The 8,982-nt window shown below is 34.9% G+C and overlaps 1 long non-coding RNA gene across 1 annotated transcript; it reads right to left on the bottom strand.

The window, feature by feature from the left end:
• Positions 1-1,513: 1,513 nt before the first annotated feature.
• LOC113361193 lies at positions 1,514-3,300 on the bottom strand. The gene is made up of 3 exons (XR_003365003.1): positions 3,152-3,300; positions 1,871-2,810; positions 1,514-1,798 (listed from the first exon to the last, which is right to left on the bottom strand). It is a non-coding gene; the product is annotated as an uncharacterized LOC113361193 (long non-coding RNA).
• Positions 3,301-8,982: the final 5,682 nt, after the last annotated feature.

Raw genomic sequence — 8,982 nt, 5'->3', positions numbered from 1 at the left:
TCAACCAAACTCTTTCCAACACAAGAAAAGTATTGTGATTTGACGGCTGAATTCTCAACTGATAAGGTATGATATAATGATCCATTTTTGGATTTCAATTTACCTCATTAAATGTAATTCTTTCGAAATAAACACTCCATACTGGTGCAAGTATTTGCAAGCTGCGAAGAAGTTATTCAATGGTGTCACGATAGGGAAAGAGACACAAATACAGTGGTAATTATTAGGAAGTCCGAGAAAAAATACAAAGTACAAGGCTCTTTCGTAGTGATGGCGTGTGAAAGATTCGGGGTGTATAAAAGCGTTAAGAAAAATGTTGGGCAAAATGCAGTAGCACGGCGTCAAAGGAAGAAACCGAAGAAGACAGGAACAAAGAAATGTAAATGTCCTTTTGGTCTCAGGGCTACTTGCTTTGATGGAACAAATTGGCGATTACGGGTTTTTATTGGCCAACACAATCATTCGTCTTATGAAACTCTAATTGGCCATACTTTTTCAGGTAGGCTAAATCCTGCCGAGAAAGATTTGTGCATTTCTTTATGCGTTAATAGAGTGAAGTCTGCTCTGATTTTATCTACTTTAAAGAGTCTAAATCATAAAAACGTCTCAACAGCACGGACAGTGTATAATGGTCAAGTCCAGGTTTAGGACCAAAGTAATGAAAGGACGAACTAAGATGCAAAAATTATTAGAATTGTTAGACGTACATCAGTATGTGACATCTAACAAGAGAGAAGAAAATACAAGAAGAGTGTTGGAATTGTTTTGGTCACATCCTGATGGTTCCAGACTTGCAAAATGTTTCCCCACAGTTCTGTTGTTGGATTGCACTTACAAAACGAATCGATGGGCCATGCCGTTGTTTCATGCAGTGGGTATGACATCTACATCTTATTGCTTTATGTCTGCATAGAAGAGGGAGAATTATATTTGGGCTCTACAGCAGTTAAGACAATCATACTTTCCTAAGCATCTTCCATCGGTAATCGTCACAGATGATGATTTACAACTACAAGATGCTGTAAGTTTAATCTTCCCTGAAGCTACACGGCTTTTATGCACATTCCATATCTCTTGTAACGTGTCAAAACATTTCGACAAGGATATACCCAGCGCGCAATCGGAAGATCTAGAAAATATTAAAAAAGATTGGGAGACTGTATGGAGGTCTGCAAACCATGCAATGTATGAGATAAATTTGCGGTACTTTCTCAAGACTTGGAGCCCGCTATATCCCACCACAGTAAGTTATTTAAATACGCAGTGGTTGGCTCGTAAAGAACAGTTTTTTTACGCGTGGACAAATAATATTTTACACTTGGGTATTACCACAACGAATCGAGTTGAAAGCGAACACGCAACATTAAATAATTTTCTTAAGTGCTCAACTGGTGATTTCCTAAAATGTTGGCATGATATGGATAACCAATGGGTAACACGAGTTATCAACATTCGAGCTTCATTTGAGAAAAGTAAAACCATATCAATACATGCATATAGCCAAAGTCCGGTTACAAGGAAACTGGAGTATAATGTATCTCATGTTGGAAAACGTTGCACTAGATGGGCATTGTGGATTTCGAGCTTGTGCATAAATGTTAGGGATTAGTGCAAAAGAGGGATGGATTATTGTCAAGATCGAGATGGAGCGAGAACTGTTAGCGAATTCTGAGATGTACGTACCAATAATTGGTGGGATGAAAGAATATAGAGACACACTTACCATTCTGCAATATAGAAGGCCATTTGCAACTCGTTCGTACTGGATGGTTTTGCCCAGCATGGGATACATTTTTTCCTGCATTCGGATGTATTTTTTCATCATTTTCGAATTTGGGAAACACAACATGGTTACCGTTGAGAACCCCACCTCCAGAAGATTTCAAAGTTGTGACAATTCTCAATATTGACAATCAACACTTTGTTAAGGAGATACTGAAACCGAGTGCTCCCCTTCCAGCAGTTCAGAGTGGATGGAGTTCTACATGCAGTGAGGACGCCTTACTGTGGACTCCACACATGGAAAGGATGCATCGAGGATGGGAGAACATCGAACAAACACAACCTGGGAAAAGTTTATAGGTTATAGAGAGCATCGACCTGGATGAGCCATGAATAAACACATCAGTTTTGTTAGTACTAAATAATAATTTTTCAAACTCGTATGCAGCAAAAACTACAGTGCTGGCTTCTCAGTATGTTTTCGAATTTTCATAGGGTCTCAATTGATTTATTATTTTTGTAGACACATTTTTTTTGTAGACAGTATGATCGTTTCAGCTCCTAGCTGTATGAAGCTTCAATATTCATGTGCACATCCTGCCTATACAAACCATGCTATTTTCTTTATTGAATAATGTTTCTAGATATCATAAAATCGCAAACCAACTAGAAACATTTAATGACACAGGGTCTCTCACTCATGCGACCAGGCCTAATCGTGTTCCCAACTAGAGGCTCCTTTGATTCCCCATAAAAAGGTTAAGTTCCCCGTTTCGCTAACAAAAGAGAATGTAAGAAACATTAACTCATGACAATTTGCTGAGTCTGTAGAAATGACAATAGAAGCCCCAAATTGGTTTCAGCCTTGCAAGACAGTTTCGATAGCTATACCACTACAATTTACATGAACAACAGGTTCACTTATGCGCATGTAGTCAAATTATGACACTCTGCAAATGACGCAGATTAGTCTGCAGGGCAATGGCATCCGACAAGAAAGCATAGCAAACCAAATTCCACATGCGAGGCTGGCTATTTGTGGAAGACGCAACGTAAGCGCGTTACTTCCAAGAGCATCCTACTCTTCCCTGCAGCAAATGTGGATTTCTCTAGTTATCAGTCGAAACATATTTTTGAGCAACATAACCTTAACTACAATCAATTTCTTCAAGGCATTTTAACAAACAGATAAGGTGCATAGTACAAAACTGTAAGTGTTTCACATGAGGGTAGCAAAACTTTAACATAGAATTAATAACAACATAAATTTTTATTTCACGTCAAAACATAAATTCTTGTCAATCTCGAGTGGTCTGGAATTTCCCTTAATCCATCGTCACTAATACAGAAACAAGAAATTAACCAGATGAAATGTTAAATTCCCAAACAAGAAAAATTAATAATCAAAATTTGGGTTTTATGATCTTACATTAGCTTTAGGCATTCCACTACTTCGTGGACAGGAAGTGAACGAATCCCAAAAGAAAGATGAAAATTTGAGGCCCTTACAGATGGAGGGAGGAGGACAGGAACTCATTTGTTACGACAGCGGAGAACAAATGGTTTTTCTATTTCTGATTCGTTGTTCGGGGGTATAGAAAACATTTATGACTGATGGGGTGGGTAGATAAATGTTGAGGGTATGTAGATAAGGGGGTATCACTAGTATTTTTGGGGGTATATAAGAACTCCCTTACCATTATACTACAGTAACCCCTGTTAAAAATTATACTAATAATTTTTAATGACTGTAGTGAAAGAAGCACTGGGTGGTGAAAACAGTAGCGGGTATGTGTGGGTGGTGGAGGTGATAACATTACCGGTGGTGGATTACGTAGGGTGGTGGATGTTAGTGAATACTAGTGGACAATAATAGTTTTGTGTCTTTACAAAATGGGCAACATTTTATTGTGATATATGTAGTTGGATGTTTTTAACACAATTGGTAAGGACAAAACACAAATATTTTGAGGAGGATTCCAGAGTACAAAACAAAGTTCGAACAATTTAGGTTAGATAAAGAACGATCAAATTTATACTTGCAGAACATAAATCTACTGCTATAAATGATCACGTTTAATTAAAAATTAATAATAAATGTTCAATTGGTATTTCATAATAAATGTTTCTTTAATTAATCAAATGAATATATTTTTGTTGATACATAATAAATTTATTTGATATTAACCAAATTAGTAAGCATTAATGGTGGTTGTGATGGTGGACAGTGGTAGGGATAAATGGTGGTGGGTATTGGTGAGACTGGTGGAGTGGTGACGATAATGTGGTGGTGGAAGAAGTAGTGGTAGTAGGATGACAAAAGGGTCCTAAGATAGGTAAATTAAGCACTAATGGTGGTTTTATGGTGGGTGGTGGTGGTGGATCAGCGGTGGGGATAATGGTGGTGGGTATTGGTAAGACTGGTGGAGTGGTGACGATAATGTGGTTCTGGAAGAAGTAGTGTCAGTAGGGTGAGAAAATGTGTCCTAAGATAGGTAAATTATTTAGTCAATCTTGGTTAATATTTCTTTGTTTTGTTTTGTTTTGTTTTAATTTGATTTTAGTTTTTACATTACTTTTTTTTTATGATTTTTTAAAATTAAAACAATTTTTAAAGGCCGGATTTTTCCAAAAAAGAAGATGTTGCGATTTTAAGATTTACCGAGTAGGGGGCAGGAAGAAAATGGAACTTATAAAAACATTGAGCAAACACAAGGCTACACGCGAATTAATTGTAATGGGTTCAGTTTTTCAAATCTTTCTTTATTCCTCTTTTTTTGTCATGGTTTCTGTTTCTGTCATTATTTCTCCCCTACTTCACGGGATTATGCAAGGATACGCGTGAATTAATTGTAATCGATTCAGTTTCTCACATCTCTCTTTATTCCCCTTTTTTGTCATGATTTCTGTTTTCGTCACTTCTCCCCAACTTCGTGTAATTATGCATGCTTGAGAAATAGTTCATGATAATAGGTAAAGAGACAAGAAAATAAATGGACCAAGAATTAACTATTATTGTAAATCTTAGGAAAATGAATAAACACAAATCTATGTAAATAGGGAACCCAACAATTTATATCAAAGAGCAAAATTAAATTCTAATGCTAACAGATTTTGCAAGATTAATCTAATTGATTTTAAAGTAATTTTAGGTGTTTTTAGTTTTGTTACAAGTTTGGTAAATGACCTTTGATGATATTTTTCTGAAGTAGTGAACGAAGTAATAATGTTCTACTGCATGCTCTAAATTAACTATGTTTGTCCCAAAGGGTTGTATGACTTACATACACAATATTAAAAGTTTCGAGGATAAGGATATGTTTATTAACCAACTCCTCAAAACATTTTAGACTTGGATCGATCGGTTCGATTCTTCTCAGACAATTACGACATGTATGAAACGATGGATACATTTGAAACCCATATCCTTACCCGTGCAATTACGGCTCAAAAATATGACTCGGTATTTCCCCAAAGCGAAACCTCTGTATCGTTGGAACCTGTAACCTGTTATTTTGCTGGTCCTTTACAAGTTTTGTTATAACGAGACAACAACACCATGTTTGTTTACTCCTGACTCATCTGAGTCGTCTGGATTTGAGTGAAATAACCTGATTCATCTGGATCTGGCTCGATATGTTTGTTTTGAATCAGATCTGACTCATCTGACTCAAAAATGTGAGTCAATGGTTTGGTCTATTGAGTCAGGGGTATTTTGTTACCCGACTCAAATGGGTCCGAGTCAGAGATTATGTCTGAGTCAGATCTGACTCAAAATGCAAAACAAACGGTCTGACTCGGTCCGAGTCAGGAATTGACTCATACCAAGAGGCCGAGTCAGCTGCAAACAAACAAGGCATGTCAGGAGAAAAACTGTTCAGCGAGCGCTACATCCAAGTAAGATGGGAATTCAAACAATTTTTGATGTTGACTAACACCTCAATTTACAAATAATTACCCGAAAGAGAAGAAAAGAAAGAATTATTAGGAAGTGAAAGAGAAAAAAAAATGGACTAGCATTAAGTATATACCCCTTATTAACTGTGAGAAGGGGTGTCACAGGCTAAAATAGAAAACCAAAAATATGGCCAGTGTGTCCTTAATATGGAAGAAATTTGGGAACAAAAAGTATGGCATGTGCAATTCTTTTAATATTCTAATGATAACATGGTCAATGAGGGTCTTTTTAGGTGACAATATTGGCCATGGGTAACTGTGAACAGGGGTGTAACAAAGAAATATCCCGTGCCGTTATGGCACGGGTTAAGCCCTAGTGAAATGGATAAAGAACAAAGGGAAATTTGTTTACTGGAACGTCGTACCGGTACAACGTGAAAAAAAGTTCATTGACTAAAATTTAAAAGATATGACTTTATCAAACAGGAAAATAGATAGAAAATGAGTATTGTAGTGAGTAGGAAGTAGTAGTAAGGAACACATATATTTACGCAATTTTATTAATTTTTTAGTCTTACAAACCGAAAAGTTAAGAATTCTTTTTTATATCGCATCTCTATGAAAGAAAATGTTAATTTTAGTATGCACCCATAAAAAATACTTATACTGTAATTTATTTGTTAGTTAATATCCACCTAGCCCTCTTTTCCTAATCACTTGACACTGAATTACTTAATGGTATTAGTTTTGCTGTCTTACTTTTAGATTTGACATGCGGCTTGCGCAACAGTATGGGAAGATGAAACAAGAAAACGTGTTGATAAGTAAATTTAAAATTCTTTTTATAAAAGGAATGGCAGGCGCATCGAGCGTGCATCTTTGCTAGTTAGTATTATTACTATTGTTTTAGGTTTGTCGCATTTTTATGTTATTTATTAATGCGTATTTATATCTGTTTGTAGGTTCTGATCAGTATACAAAGTAGAAAAGGATAAAGAAGAGGCGCAGAGCACCTAGAGGAGATTGAAAAATAATCAACCAATTTTTTTTAACAAACCTTTCTTTTCATCACTGACAAAAGCTTTTTTATCTATTCGCCCTTATTTGATCAATATTACCGATGGAGATATTCCTTTTTATCGTCATAATCATCGGTTGTTATATTGTAATGTCAATATTACCACTTCACACAATGTGTCATCATCTAGGTTGACTTCATGCTTAAATACCAGTTCCAGAATATTCGTTTTCTTTCACAAGATAGCCTTTGCCACACCAGCGTCTTCAACCATCTGGAATTACTATTGTATTCCTAGTTAGTTATATGGACTTGTAGGCAGCAAATCTCTTCTTATAAAATATGTATATATACATTTTTTTTTTTTACTTTGTGAGTTTTATGCACGATGAAATTTTGGTTCCATAATTGAACTGACGCCTTACTAGATTGGATTTATATTAAGAAAAGCTCAAATGGTAGATGAAAGTATATTTCACTTATAAAGAGTCCCAAACCATCAACAAATTTCGATTCAAGTATCTCTTGGTTTAGAGTGATAAAAATAAAATACTCGTAAATTCATAGAAATAAATTTTGCAAATTATGGGAGGATTTTTTTTTGAGTTCAAGACTAGGAACAACTGGACTCAAACATAAGAATATATATTCATATAACCTATGTTTGTTAATGATGGAATAAACTTAACCAAAATGATGAAATAAACTTAATCAAAATAATTATGAAGAGCTATAAAAGAACACTTTATTTGCGTTCATTCTCTTCGTTTTATTGATTGATTTTCAGCATACATATACTATTATCAATAAATTGTTAAAAACAAATGACACATTTCATCTTTTCAGGTAATGATGATAAAATTTTGACATTGTACTTATAAACAAGAATCCGATCCAAAAACATAAGTATGAGTGAAACAATACATATTTAGAATAACTAAATAACCATGTTTGATGTCAGCCTCCAAAACCAAATCAATTCCATCAACATAAATATCTCCTTTGTGTCCAGCATTTTAGACTATGAACCACTCCACCTGCATGACATGTATGTACAATTCCTCTGACCATTGTATACTGTAAGCTCAGATGATAAATTCAGTTTATTGACAAAATGTCTTAACGTTTACTCAGTTGGCATGCATATTTTGACATGAGTTTAAAGAAGGAATAAAGTTGTGCTAAACGTACCTCGCATGTTCCTAAACCTTCCACATCATCCTCGGGTAGTCTTATAGCTGCTAAAGCGCTGTAGGTATAGTTTCTTCGTACGACAAAGATCGGTGGGACAAAAAACTGATGGAAATGAGTTCCTGGTGGCGCCCATCTTATTCTCTTAGAGTAATCCATTTACCAACGATCCATGCCTGCCTAAACCAATTTCAACTCAACTTTTTATGAACCCATAATACACATAACCTAAATCTTTTTTTCTTTCTTTTATACTGAAATTTCACTATTGGATAGAAAGCTAAACGAATTTTACCATACCTTACAATTTTGGGCTGCTTGATACTTGGTGACTTATACCAAATAACACTATAATTCCTTGTCTACATCTCTTTGAATGCCTAATACTTAAGTGTCTCTTAACATTTTTAGGTTGCCAAATTTTTAACAACTTATTTTGAGTATATTTAACCGAATAGGTTGCCCTATGGTACTGATGCAATCCTACTCGAATTTCATTTTGATATTGGATAGTTGTATCTAGTGATAACTATGGAAATATTTGGTTTTTCCAACAAGGCTACACATGTAAACACACACTTAGCATGCCTTGTCATATGTTAAGAAGAGAAGTGGACATGAAGAAAAACTCGTATATTTTTCCTATCTTTTCTGGTACCATAACCTTTACAATCTTAGCCAAAACCTACTAATAGAAAAATAAAGAAGAAAATGAAAGGGAATAAAATTTCTTTTTATGATTCATCATCAATAAGTTATGGAGGGACTTAAAGGAAAGATATTGAGAGAGTTGTTTCAAGCTAGAGAGCTTTCTTCTAGTCTCTTAGCCGTACAAACTGAAAAGTTTAGATATTTGATCCTATCTCTATAATAGAAAATGTTAATTTAAGTATGCACCCATAAAAAATACTTTATATTATAGTTTGTTTGTTAGTCAGATTAGAAATCCAACAGACCTTCTTTTCCTAATCACAGGCCATTGAATTCTTTAATGATATTAGTTTTGTTGTCTTACTTTAGGTATGACATGCGACTTGGATAACTGTATGGGAGAATAAAACAAGTAAAATGTGTTTAGAGGTAAATTTGAAATTCTTCTTAATATAACAGGGCTAATAATAGTATATGATACTAATGATTCAGAGGTAAATTCC

Source organism: Papaver somniferum, chromosome 3 (genome assembly GCF_003573695.1).
Source record: "Papaver somniferum cultivar HN1 chromosome 3, ASM357369v1, whole genome shotgun sequence".
Lineage (NCBI taxonomy): Eukaryota > Viridiplantae > Streptophyta > Magnoliopsida > Ranunculales > Papaveraceae > Papaver > Papaver somniferum.
The sequence above is the reverse complement of the archived record's forward strand: the minus strand, read 5'-3'. Positions and strand labels throughout refer to the sequence as shown.